At 31.9% G+C, this 14,613-nt stretch overlaps 1 long non-coding RNA gene across 1 annotated transcript in view; it reads left to right on the top strand.

The window, feature by feature from the left end:
- Nucleotides 1-2,645: 2,645 nt before the first annotated feature.
- LOC141562721 (uncharacterized) overlaps nucleotides 2,646-14,613 on the top strand; it is a 181,330-nt gene continuing 169,362 nt past the window's right edge. The window contains exon 1 of the long non-coding RNA XR_012488231.1: nucleotides 2,646-2,675. This is a non-coding gene — a long non-coding RNA (uncharacterized LOC141562721). The remainder of the gene's footprint in view (nucleotides 2,676-14,613) is intronic.

Raw genomic sequence — 14,613 nt, 5'->3', positions numbered from 1 at the left:
CTGGAAATTAAAAAAAAGAGAAAGAAAGAAAATAATGGATTAAATAGGAAACTGGAAAATTAATATACATATATATATATTTTACTTTTAAAACAAGGAAACAATGCTTTGTAATTAATACTACAACAACAAAAAAGTATGTGCAACAACATTTGAAGTCAGAATTTCATCTTGTTCACTTGGGGTGGATGATTCACTCACTTATTTATTTGATGGTAGATGCCTTCTAATAGCTTAAATAACTTATGATATCATTAACTTGGGATATTTATGTCAAAGACCTGTGCTTTTCGGGTAAATTTTAATATCTATATCTGTAAGGGGGCAGCTAGGTGGTGCAGTGGATAGAGTACCAGCCCTGAATTCAGGAGGACCAGAGTTCAAATCTGGTCTCAGACACTTAACACTTCCTAGCTGTGTGACCCTGGGCAAGTCACTTAACCCTAGCCTCAGGGGGAAAAAATCTATATCTGTATATAATTTTAAAAACTATGAACCATCAAGAATAAAAAAGCATACCTAGCTTAGAATCAGAAGGTCCTGGCCTGATAATATATTATCTATATTAAATTGGGAAAGTTATCTCAACTATGGATTTAGGCTTATCCTTGTGAAAATTAAGGGAATTTGAGTATGTAATTTCTAGTGCTCTTTTAAGTTTAAAAAACCATCAGTAAGTGGTAAATAGAGAAGCAAAATTTCATAATTGATATAATGTTAGTCTAGTAGTTGGAAAACAGGGGTTTGGATTCTAGCTCCGTAATTTATAAGCAACATGACCTCTATAAAGTCATTTAACTTCTCTAAGTCTTGGTTTCATTATCTATAAAATGGTGAAATGAGCACTTATGCTTACTTTTAGGAAACTATTTTGTAAATCAAATGTAAAGTATTGTAAAAGTAGAATTGTGATTGTGATATTGTAAATGTAGCAATATAAATGTAGAATTATGAACAATAATTGTATGATTCTATATAGATTCTTTACTATAAGAAGTACTATTTATAATGTGTATATTCAACTCTCATGAAATGGTTTCTAATTTAATCTCTCAGTAAGAATAGTATGAATGTATGTGTAAATATATATATATATATACACATATATATATATATATATGTAAGTAAATGTATATATGTGAAAATAAAAAACAACAGCATAATTTGTGCTGCTTTGGTTAAGATTATGTCAGCATTTCCATAATAAGCTCCTATTTCTTGAATTTATCACTTGCCTAGAGGACTTAAGAATAGATCTAAATGTGGCTTTCAAGTTTTCAGTCAAGGAGAATTTTTCTTCTGCTAAGAATTTCACTCAAACCAACTTGGCATTCTCAGGGTTATAGGGCTAAAAGAGAAGAAAGTTGCCCATTCCCAAAAGATAACCAGAAACATAGATAATGCAGTACTAGATTAGGAATTATGAAATCCTGAATTCAAATCCAAGCTCTGACATTTATTAGCCTTAGATAATTTGTTTTTTTTTTGCCTCACTTTCCTCATCTGTAAAAATGGAGATAAGAATAGTACCTACCTCACCAGGTTGCTGTGAGGATAGAATAAAATATTTGTAAAGTACTTTGAAAGCCTTAAATTACTATATAAATGCTAGCTATTCTTATAGCACCCTTTCTGGCCTGCATTTATTCAGATGCATACACTCAAATAAAGATTGAGATTGCATACAGAGGACACTTAGATCTATATCTAATTGACATTTTAATCAAATTAGACATAACCTTTACCATATGAGTAAACCCTCTTGGATGAGGTCAAAGATAGAGCTGATGTATCATTAATTCTACATTTAAACCAAAGTACCATAATGAAATTTCACAAAAGAGATAAAACTAATAAAAATCCCTATCTTAGATCTTTGGGTAAATATCTTTAGATAATATATAAGTCAATCTATAAAGTTGATGTTCAAAAAATCTGGCAGAGATAGCATAATAGTAGATATCACGCTAAACTTGGTGTCAGAATGTCCTAGGTTTAAATTCTATGTCTAAAACCTACAAACTATGTGACCTTGTATAAGTCACCTAGTTTTTATATGCCTTAGTTTCCTCATCTGCAAAATAAGAATGTTGAGCTAGACAGTCTTGAAATTCTTTTTAGAAAATTTTAAATTTTAATAAGTTTTTTATCTCTTAAATCTATGATCTTATGACTGTTGAGGTAGGTGGTCTTCACATAGGTTTATTTATAGGAGTTCTAGGGTCAGCTCAAAATTGAGGTAATTCTTAAATTTTCTGAAAATTTATACATTGGAAATTGTTATATGCTATGAATCAGGACTAGATGAATTTGATCTCTTGGGTATATAGATGGGAAGATGGTATAGAAGGGTAGAAGAGGTATTTGATTTGGTGCAGAGGATTCAGGCTCGAATCTTACTTAACTTCTTGTGTCATATAACACTATGAACTTTAGTTTATCTGTAAAATGAAAGGCTTTCATTAGATAACCTCTGAAGTTTCTTTTTATTTCTAAATCAACTTCTCAATAAGTATTAAATACTGAACTAATCTCTTTAATACTTTTAATTGGATCTTTCCCAAAGCTCTTGGTAAAAGAGTGGTGTTCACTATTTCATTTCAGAATGACAGTGCCCTTCTTGGCCAAGGCCTCTGGCGCTATGGAGCAGAAGAAAGATAATTGGACTCATCCAGGTATGAATGGAATTCATGACCTCTTTGTTTTATCTTTAATCACCTAGGCAAGAAAAGCACTGCTCCTCATGTGCTGTTAGCTTATAATGATAATAATTTACATTTATATTTTCAGGCAATACAATCTATTTATATTAGCTAAGTTATTTATTTTTATTATAAAATAGTTAAATGTGTAGTATTTCGTAGAGATTTTTAACTGTATCATGTAATACATGAATATTACAAGGCATAAATCTTCATTAGTGAGGAGACACTTGATAATTCCCTCAAATGCATACCACTTGACTTCAATGATTCATCTAAGAAAAAAAATAAATATATTGGGAACTAAATAGCTTTATATATACTCACTGAATACATAATTTCTTATGTTGGATTTGGGAATATGGGTTAGCAAAAATATATAGGATTATGAGATCACAAGATCAAACAATGGATGAGATCCATTGGAAACAGCAAATTTTTATTTTGAAATTGTCCATGTTTTAACAGAAGGGGAAGAAGCAGATGTATATTTTATCTGGAGTTTGTATTACAATTAGAGATTTCTTAACAGAAGGGGTTGAAAAATCTAGATGATATTAAGTATATTTCAATTTTTAGGTATTCTTGTCAGCAACAATAGAAAGTTGTAAATCTAATGGCAAAATTCAAATAATGATGAGGGATTTTGGATAGGAGACTTATATCACTATTATTAATCACTTCTTTTCCTTTTGAAAAAAAAGACTAAAGATAAAATAGGATAGTCTAAATGACCGAATGCAGGGCTTCTTAAACTTTTTCCACCTATGATCCCATTTCACCCAAGAAATTTTTATGTGATTCCAGATTTATAAATGTATAAAATAGATAAATAAAATATTTACTGATAATAAATCATAATTTTTACCTCCACATTAAGTTATGAGACCCCATATGGAATCATGAATCCACAATTTAAGAAGCTGGAGTCTAGTGGATAAAGAATTACAATTGAAGCTATGAAAAACTGGGTTTTACTCAATGGTAAACATTAGTCCAACTATCAGAACATCCTGCATGTTTTATAAGATGTTGGTGGATGAGTTCCTACTATACTTGAAAGATTTTCAAAGCTAGTACTAAGGTTGCAGGAAGCATCTATCAAATTTAATAAGAGGACTCAGGTGGAAATGTGTCTACCTGGGCCTTGGCTAAGTGAATTCCAGGTACCAAGTTCACGCAAAGAAGATGAAGTACTAAGGGTAAAACCTTTCCCTGAACTTGGAGGAAATCACATATTAACTCTACTCCAGAGAAAGTAAAATGACTTTATCACTAAGCAGAAGGAGACAGCAAAGAAAACCATCCCTTCCCTTTCCAGCAAGTGCCCTTCTGAAATCACATATTTAGTTTCAGTTAGAGTCATCCTTTGAGATTCAAAGGCAAACTGTCCCTAATTCTGCATGGTCACTCTAGCATAAAAAATTGGATGGAAATTATATAATTATTGAGAAATTATCTATAATCCAGAACTTTTTTACTCCAATGGATAAAGAATGATTAATGCCATTTGTTCTCAGAGCAACTGAGGAAAACACTCTGAACCAAAATAGCATCATCTGTCCTGGATTCAGGAGATCAAAAACATGATACAAAAGTTCATGTATTAATCTGCCTGTTGACAGCAGTTTATCAGAAGTTGTTACTGATGGTGATGAGAAAAATAGACACCTTATTAACAATTATTTCTCTACTCAGTGGTAGTTACAGGGGCTGAGCTGGAAGTAAGTCATTTGATTTGGGAGACACTTCTAGTCCCAAGACCAGGCTCTAGTCATCATTTGTATCTAGTGGCTATATAAATAAAGAAGACATGATGCTATAGATCAGGGATTATTTTACTTTTCTATTTGTATCTCCAGGGCTTAGGACGGTGTTTGCAAATGGTAAACACATTCAGGCCTTCCTCACTTCTTACCCATATTATTGAAATAATCTCCTAATTGGTTTCTCTGCTTTATGTTTGTTCCTTCTCTAATCCATCTTCTATAAAATTATCCAAATAATATTCCCAATGCAAACTTCTGACCATTATTAGGAGACTCCAGTGGTTCTCCATATATTCAAATGCAAATTCTACTTTTCAGAATTTAAAACTCTTTACAACCTGACTCTAGCCTATCATTTCAGCCATATTAAACAATATTCTTTTCAGGTATTCTATGATTCAACCAAACTAATTTTCCTGTAGTTCCTCACATATGTCTTTCAACCTTTTATCTCTGTGCCTTTGCACACACCCTGTCCTCATGACTTGAAGGAACTTTCTCTTCATCTCTGCCTATCAAAAACTCTAGAGTTTTTTTTTTTTCCCTAAAGCTCAGTTCAAATGCTGTCTCCTACATGATTTCTTGATTTGCCCTAGGAACTAGTGCTTTCACACAAAATGTTGTCTTATTTATTTATTTTGTATATATTTTAACTTGTAAATGTTGTCTCTTAGTAGAATTTTAACTTGTAGAGGAGAAAATATTTTGTTTTCTTTCTATTCCAAATTCTTAGCATATGACACATACTTAAATACTTGCTATTTAATTAATAAAAATGAGGCTTACTACAATAGGATTTCTTTAGTATTCTGTAGCTATACTTATAATCCAATTTAAAAAACAAATAACCAAATGACATTAAACCACTATAATTCATTAGTAACATAGTAGGATATAAAAAGTAGTGATCATAAAAATAATATGTAATTTCTTCTCATGTCTTATTATTTACTGTGTCATCTTATACAAATCAGTTTACAACCTTTAGTATCAATATTCTCCTCTGTATAATGTTAGGAATATCTGTCTTGCCTAGCTCATAAGATTGTTGTGAAGATCATAAGAACATAGGATGAAAGCTCTAGAACATTTTTTTACTTTTAATAATTTTAAAAATTATAACTTTTTATTTTCAAAATACATGCAAAGACAGTTTTCAACTTTCACCCTTGCAAAACCCTGTGTTCCATATTTTCCCCTTTCTTCCCTTCCATCCTCCCCTAGATAGCAAGTAATCCAATATATGTTAAAGATGTGCAATCCTTCTATACATATTTCTACAATTATCATACTGCACAAGAAAAACCATATCATAAAGGAAAAATATTAAAGAAAAAAAGCAAGAAAACAACAAAAAAAGTGAAAATACTATGTTGTGATCTATATTCAGTCCCCACAGTCCTCTTTCTGGAGAGATGACTCTCTCTATCACAAGTCTATTAGAATTGGCCTAAATCACATCATTGTTGAAAAGAGTCATGCCACCAGAGTTAAAATGAGAATTTTAATGTATAGTAGAGGTCTTCTAATTTAATCCCTTTCATTTAGGAGATTATGAATCTGAGAACCAGTTAAATGACTTGACAAAGGTTGCAAAGGTAAATAAAAGACAGAGCCAGGATTCAAAACTGGACCCTCTAATATCAAATCCAAGATTCCTTCACCTACACCATATTGTTTTCACAATGGATAATGGATGCAAAAAAATAGAAAATTATAAATTTATATACTTTAAATGGATAAAAAAAAAGAATGCAGGAAAGCTTGTTGGTTGTTAGTAAATACCTGGGAAAAAGGAAAATGGACAGGACAGGCATTATTGGCCATGGAGAAATTAGATGAAAAATCTTGCACATTCCATAGGAATGGGTAGCCTATGTTAGGGGAAGGAAGACTGAGGAGAGTTGGGAATATCATTGCCAATAAATAAATAAATAAATAAATAGGCAGAAGGGAAGGTGTTGGAAACCCAAAGCCAACCTTAACTATAACCTAGCTTTATATAAAAGTCACCTCTAGGAGCATAAGATATGAACTTATTCTAAAGATATGAATCCGATTTCCATGAATCTCAAAAGAAAACTAACCTCATGAAGTTTCCCTCTATATGTTTCTTGCTAACAATTGATTATACCTTGTGAAATGAGGACAAAAAAAAATCCATATCCCCTATTGAACTGGGGAACTATTCAAAAATACAATATCGTTGAATCTTGCTTGCTGGTTGTCTGATATAGTGAGGTGTTGGATGTTTAGATAAAATATTTACTTACAACGGGACTCCTGTGGTATTTGGCTAAGTTTTGAGACTGTTCTTTTTCTTCCTCATTCGTGTTTCTCTTCCTCAGCTAACTAATAATCCATGTTTGGAGGCAGAAATGAAGTGAACTTAAGATTTGTAGAAAGCTGAGGGTGCATCCTTCAGAAAATATTTTCTATCTTTGCTTAACATGAAGGATTTTATCTTTAATCTTTGATTCCACATAAAACAAAATGTAAAATTTGTATTTATCATATGTTAGGGAAAAAGCTATGGGACCAAATAAATATTTGATTTCCTTTGCTGGAGTCAGTGTGATCATTCATATAAATTCCAAGTCAAGAGATATGCTTGCCACATGCTCATGTTTTTAATGTATTTTTTAGTAGTCATTTAAATAACAGGGAGTATCCCAAACTGATTATTATGGAAGGGCTTAACCTCAGCTAGCTATTTTATAACCATTGCTTTTTTTCCAGCTCTATAATTAACATCTAAAATTAACATTTTTGAACATGGCTTTAAAACATTAGAGATTCTAAGCAGCTATAAATACAGAAAGTACTACCACTCGGCACTTTTTAGGCCTTTCAAAATGGAACTGAAGGGAGCCCCTTTCTTCATGGAACATGGCACAGAACATGCTTTGGAACAGTTTGATAGTTTAAAATATTTTTATGCAATTGGGTGTAACTAATTCCATATGTTTATAAAGAGGGGGAAAAGATAGCTGTGGTGATGCCTTAAATATTCTATTTTTTTTTGTATTACTTGCAATATAAAAGAAAGAGTCCTATCTTATCTCTCTTTATTGGTAAATAGAAGTTATTAACTTTCCTTAATACTAAACTGAAAATGCTGTTAAATGCACCATAAACAAATCTTATGAACTTTTTTTACATGATTAAAATGGTCATAACTGTCTGAAGCTTCTTGCTGATTGAATCTGCCACTTCTATTTACCAGGAAAATAAATAACACATGTTTTCTGTCTTTCTAAAAGGTTCCTATTTATTCTGTGGTCATTTCCCACTTAGGATATTTCCAGCTTAATTTCATAAAACAGCTTTTCTACAGCTTGAAAAAAATTCTTATTATATATTGTCTTCAATTATTTTGCCTTTGAGCTGTGGACTTTTATTTGAAGTAACTTCCAGTTCTTCTGTTTTCCCCCTTATTTTTTGTCCTACATTTGTCTGAATTCAGAAGTGAGGCATCTACATGTCTAGTGTATGCATGTAGAACTGACACAGCATTCATTTGAGTGGGACTTTTTTCTTTATAACATTTTCACTAAATGTTCCTAATATATAATTGACAAACAAATGAATACAAGCTTTATAGAGGTATTTTTTCTGTCAATGACTCTCATTAAAATAAGCAAACATTTAGGTTCTAGCAGGGATATCCAGATCCAGAATATCTATTCTTCAAAGGCTTGGTCAACTTCTTTCCAATGGCTTGATGCTACCAAAATAATATGAAGAATGTACTGTTATATGAAAAATAGTATAATTGCACATGTAACATATATTCTCATTGAAAGAAATGATCTTATTCCTACAAATCACTTTTTTTTGTACTTTGATAGTACTATGTTTGGGTACTTTCTCCAATCACACACATCACAAGCCATTGTGCCTTTTCATTCTGTGCAATTCAAATGAAAGAACTGGTCTAGATGGCTTTTAAAGTTTCTTCTGGCTCTCAATCTGTGATGCTGTGACCCTTGCCAATATCCTTGCATTATCCTTCATGGAAACTATTTAACTTTCTGGGAGCCTTTTTCTTCTTTTTTAATATCTATATATGTTAACTGTTTATCAGTTATACTTGGTCCCTACATGATCTGCCATTTTTTCCTGGCTATACATCTCTAAAAATATCATTACTTGCATAATTTTTGTTGCCTATTCATTACAATTATGATAAAATAATTTTGTACTTAAAAGGTTATACTAGGACCTAGATAACATACTGAGCAATCTTTTTTCAGGAGTTTACTTTTAAAAATTAATTTAGAGATGATATATAATAGAAGAATAGAAGATAAATCCATATGCAACATAGATATTTGTGATGTAGCAATAATGTAAAAATATATTGATGGATTCATTTGCTTATCTCTGAAGTCGAGATGTGAAAAGGATAGAGAGTACTTTGCTTCTGCTTAATCAGGAAAACTTCATGAAATGTAAGGTTTTAGCTTTTCAAAAAGCAACCCATCTATTCCCAAAATTATCATGGCAGTACTTTTTGCAATAGGAATGATATAGAAGTAAAGTGGGTACCTTTTAATTAATGAGCATTTAAAAAGTTAGAGATTCAGAGAAAGAGAAGGCATGTATGAACTGATGGTAAACATAGAAATCAGAACTACAGAATAATATATACAGTGACTATAGCAATGTAAATGTAAAGACTTAAAGACAGGTAAATCCAGATTAAATTAAAAGATTAGTATTGACTCCAATAGATTCTAAAATGTTCCTCTTTCCTTTTGACAGAGGAGTGGAAAACTATATGGAGTGCATGTGGCAACTGCAAATTGGCATAGTCTTTTGTGGTCAGTTTTGCTTAACTGTATTTTTCATTACAAGGGAGATTGATGGACAAAAGTTTACTAAAAATAATTGTATTTTTAAAAGCATGAAGTCATCAATAAACTAAACAAAAGCAATAGGAAGATAGAATATTTGGAAGATCATGGGAACAAATTACTTTTTGGCATAGTTATTTGTGTATGTGTCATCTCTCTTAATAGACTACATTTTTGATGATATGGCCCATATTGTGAATCTTTGCAATCCTAACCTCTTAGGGCACAATGACTTGTAATAGCAAATACTCATCTCTGTTTCCTTCTAGCCTTTGGCTTTGTGTGTTGCACAAAATGTTTTCTTCCCTGAATAGGTCTTCTTATGTGGTCAGAGTTGTTTGGGCAAAGGAACTTACATGAAGGATCTTCAGAATTATATTATAAGTCAAAAACATGAAAGCTTGTTTGTGCTCATTGTAGTGAGCTTGCAGAATTATTTGGTGGTAGCACTATACCATAGAAATCCTGCAGTAAAATTTCAGTGGTGTTTATTACACAAGGACCTTATGGGCTTCAAAAAATCAAGAAAGTACCCTAATTTCCCACAGTTCCATATTTTGAATTTATAGGAAGTTCAAGAGTGATCTTTTGGTAACTCTGGAAATATTCTTAGTAAAAACACATAGGAAGCAAAGAAACCCATTCATTTTTTACATATAACTTCTAGTAATGATAAATAATATACGAAAATAATTAATAATAATAAGACGGGGGAAAATCTAGAGATTAACATTGCAAATGAAGAGATAAAATATTATTATTTGCAGAGAGATTATATTAGGAAAAATCTAACTGCCTCAAGCAAAGCATTAATAAAAACAACAAATAAACTCAAGAAAGCAACAGGATATGTGTTACAAGGCCTCTGCCCTGAATCATCTGCTTTATAAAGAATTAGACAAATTTATAAAGAATTAGACAAAATCATAATGAAATCTATAATATAGAAATATAGAGACATATTAAGAGCATGGCTTAAAAAAATTGATTCAAGGTACTACAGATTTAGACTTTAAATCATATTATGCAGCATTTATTATTAAAACTATCTAATACTTAGAAAACCAAAGAAATAAATCATTTGGATAGAGTAGATAAACTATATATCCTATCAACACAATATAAAAGACTTATGTTTGATAAACATTTAGAAAATAAAAAATAGAGGAAAAGATTCATTTTAAATAAATATTCTTGGGAAAATTTGTTAGCAATTTGTCAACAAAAGAATTTGGACTTACACTTTGTACCATATAGTTCAGTGAATTCCAACTGGATAAGAGGATTAAACATAAAACTCAAACTCTATAAAAACAGGAGAAAATAAATTGAAGTGTTTAAATTGGGGGGTGATTTTTTTAAGTCTACAAGTTGGATTAATTATTAGTCATAAGATAAAGGTTTCAACATATTTTTTAAGAAAAGCCTCTGTTGATTCAAGGAATTAGAGTAGGAAATGAGGAAATCAAACTATCACTCTTTGCAGATGACATGATGGTATACTTAGAGAACCCCAAAGACTCTGCTAAAAAGCTATTAGAAATAATTCAGAATTTTAGCAAAGTGGCGGGATACAAAATAAATCCACATAAGTCCTCAGCATTTTTATATATCACCAACAAAATGCAATAGCAAGAGATACAAAGAGAAATTCCATTCCAAACAAATGTTGAGAGTATAAAGTATTGGGGAATCCATCTACCAAAGAATAGTCAGGAATTATATGAGAAAAATTACAAAACACTTGCCACAAAAATAAAGTCAGATTTAAATAATTGGAAAGACATTCAGCGCTCTTGGATAGGCCGAGCGAATATAATAAAGATGACAATACTCCCCAAACTAATCTATTTATTTAGTGCTATACCAATCAGACTCCCAAGAAACTATTTCAATGACCTAGAAAAAATAACAACAAAATTCATTTGGAAGAATAAAAGGTCGAGAATTGCAAGGGAACTAATGAAAAAAAAAGTCAGAGGAAGGTGGTCTAAGTGTACCTGATCTAAAGCTATATTATATAGCAGCAGTCACCAAAACCATTTGGTACTGGCTAAGAAATAGAACGGTAGATCAGTGGAACAGATTAGATACAAAGGACAAAAAAGGGTACATCTATAGCAATCTAATCTTTGACAAACCCAAAGATACCAACATTAGGGACAAAAATTCATTATTTGGAAGAAACTGTTGGGAAAACTGGAAATTAGTATGGCAGAAATTAGATATGGATCCACACTTAACACCATATACCAAGATAAGATCAAAATGGGTCCATGATTTAGGCATAAAGAATGAGATCATAAATAGATTAGAGGAACAGAGAATAGTCTACCTATCAGACCTGTGGAGGAGGAAGGAATTTATGACCAGAGGAGAATTAGAGATCATTATTGATCACAAAATAGAAGATTTTGATTACATCAAACTAAAAAGTTTCTGTACAAACAATACTAATGCAAACAAGATTAGAAGGGAAGTAACAAATTGGGAAAATATTTTTAAAAGTAAAGGTTCTGACAAAGATCTCATTTCCAAAATATATAGAGAACTGACCCTGATTTATAGGAAACCAAACCATTCTCCAATTGATAAATGGTCAAAGGATATGAACAGACAATTCTCAGATGATGAAATTGAAATTATTTCCACTCATATGAAAGAGTGTTCCAAATCACTACTGATCAGAGAAATGCAAATTAAGACAATTCTGAGATACCACTACACACCTGTCAGATTGGCTAAGATGACAGGAACAAATAATGATGAATGTTGGAGGGGCTGTGGGAAAACTGGGACACTGATACATTGTTGGTGGAATTGTGAAAAAATCCAGCCATTCTGGAGAGCAATTTGGAACTATGCCCAAAAAGTTGTCAAATTGTGCATCCCCTTTGACCCAGCATTGTTGTTATTGGGATTATATCCCAAAGAAATACTAAAGAGTGGAAAGGGACCTGTATGTGCCAAAATGTTTGTGGCAGCTCTTTTTTGTTGTAGCTAGAAACTGGAAGTTGAATGGATGTCCATCAATTGGAGAATGGTTGGGTAAATTGTGGTTTATGAAGGTTATGGAATATTATTGCTCTATAAGAAATGACCAGCAGGAGGAATACAGAGAGGCTTGGAGAGACTTAAATCAACTGTTGCTGAGTGAAATGAGCAGAACCAGAAGATCACTGTATACTTCAACAACGATACTGTATGAGGATGTATTCTGATGGAAGTGGAAATCTTCAACATAAAGAAGATCCAAGTCACTTCCAGTTGATCAATGATGGACAGAAATAACTATACCCAGAGAAGGAACATTGGGAAGCGAATGTAAATTGTTAGCACTATTGTCTATCTACCCAGGTTACTTATACCTTCGGAAGCTAATAATTAATGTGCAACAAGAAAATGGTATTTACACACATATATTGTATCTAGGTTATATTGTAACACATGTAAAATGTATGGGATTACCTGCCATTGGGGGGAGGGAGTGGAGGGAGGGAGGGGATAATTTGGAAAAATGAATAAAAAAAAAAAGAAAAAAAAGAAAAACCTCTGTTTAACAAAATACACAAAAGTTCAGGGAAATGGTGATGGCAAATGAGAGATAGAAATTGAGAACTAAAATATATAAAGAAAGTTTTAAAGGTTGTGATATTACCCCCTAGATTATAATAGATAAATGGTCAAAGAATATGAATAAAACATTTTCAGAGGAAGAAATATAAATTGCTAAGATCATTTAAGTGATTAATAATTGAAGACACAGTTTTTTAAAAAATCAAGTTTGAGGCATATCATATGGAGAAAAATTATTTTTGACAAAATTAAAAATAATTAAAAGCAACAAAATTCAAATCATGTGGGATTGGGGAAACAGATGTATCCTCTTTTATTGCTGACGGGAATTTCATGATTGCAAAATATTTTTGGAGAGCAGTTGGACAGTTCACAGCAAAAGTAATGAAAACTAATTCCACTGTTAGGATATATTCTGAAAGTACTATATAAAAAGAGACAAATAAATAAAGGATTTATCTGGTGAAACATTTTCATAGATACATAATTGCAAAAAATAAGAAGTAACCTAAATGGCCAACAATATTAGGATGGTTAAATAACATGATGTAAAATAATATGATTCAATAAATACCAAAAAGAGTCAGGAAGTGTTTTATGAAGTCAAAGCCACAAAATAGCAGATAGTTATTCAAATGTCAGATTGCAATCTCAATCTAAGCCTTTGTGACTCCAAGTACAACACTGTCGAGTATATAATGATCACATGAGGAAAAGTAAATGAGAATGAGAGAAAAATGAACAAAATTACAAGAAGGGTGCCAGGAAAAAAAAAAAAAAACAACCAACCAACCAACCAAACAAACAAACAAACAAACAAAAAACAGTGATGCTTTTCATTTTGGATGTAATTAATTTAAATAGAAATGATTAATAATTCTTTTTAGTTTGTGTTGGAGTTCAATGTTACCTGCCCAATGTTACATAGGATAATGTGGAATGGGACAGTCAAGAAAGACTTCTTGAAATCTTTAGATTTAAATTGTCTTGAAAGGAGAGACATTTAGAAAGGATCAGAAAGACCACAATAGGTGAAAGAAATTTCATCAAGGACAGATGTATGAGGCAGTGAACTAAGAGTGAGATCTCTATAGTGTAATAATAAAGTTGATATTGAAAAGGGAAACTAGAGCTATATGATGAAGAATTTAAGTCCTTGTAGCATTTCCTTTGGGAAGCTAGGTGGCACAGTGAATAGAGCATTGGGCCTCGAGTCAGGGAGCCTCAGTTCAAATCTGATATCACATACTTATTAGTTGTAATATGTGGGGCAAGTTATTTTTTCATGTTTTTCTTAAGTTTCCTCATCTGTGAAATGAATTGTAGAAGGAAATGACAAAGCACTCTAGCATCTGTATTAAGAAAACTCTAGGGGCAGCTAGGTAGCACAGTAGATAGAGCACCAGCCCTGAATTCAGGAGGACCCGAGTTCAAATCTGGTTTCAGACACAACACTTCCTAGCTGTGTGACCCTGGGCAAGTCACTTAACCCCAGCCTCAGGGAAAAACAAAAACAAAAAAACTCTACATAGGGTTATGAAGAATTGGATGCCACTGAAATTACTGAACAGCAACTAGAAGCATTTCTTTTTTTTCTTCTTTTCCATTCTTAGATGATGAGATATTTGGGATAAATGATAGTACAATTAGATACATTTGGAATGAAATAAAAGTTTAGACTCAGAGGTTACTCATTAATGGATCACT

This window comes from Sminthopsis crassicaudata, chromosome 3 (assembly GCF_048593235.1).
Source record: "Sminthopsis crassicaudata isolate SCR6 chromosome 3, ASM4859323v1, whole genome shotgun sequence".
NCBI lineage: Eukaryota > Metazoa > Chordata > Mammalia > Dasyuromorphia > Dasyuridae > Sminthopsis > Sminthopsis crassicaudata.
This window is presented reverse-complemented; position numbering and strand designations above follow the sequence as displayed.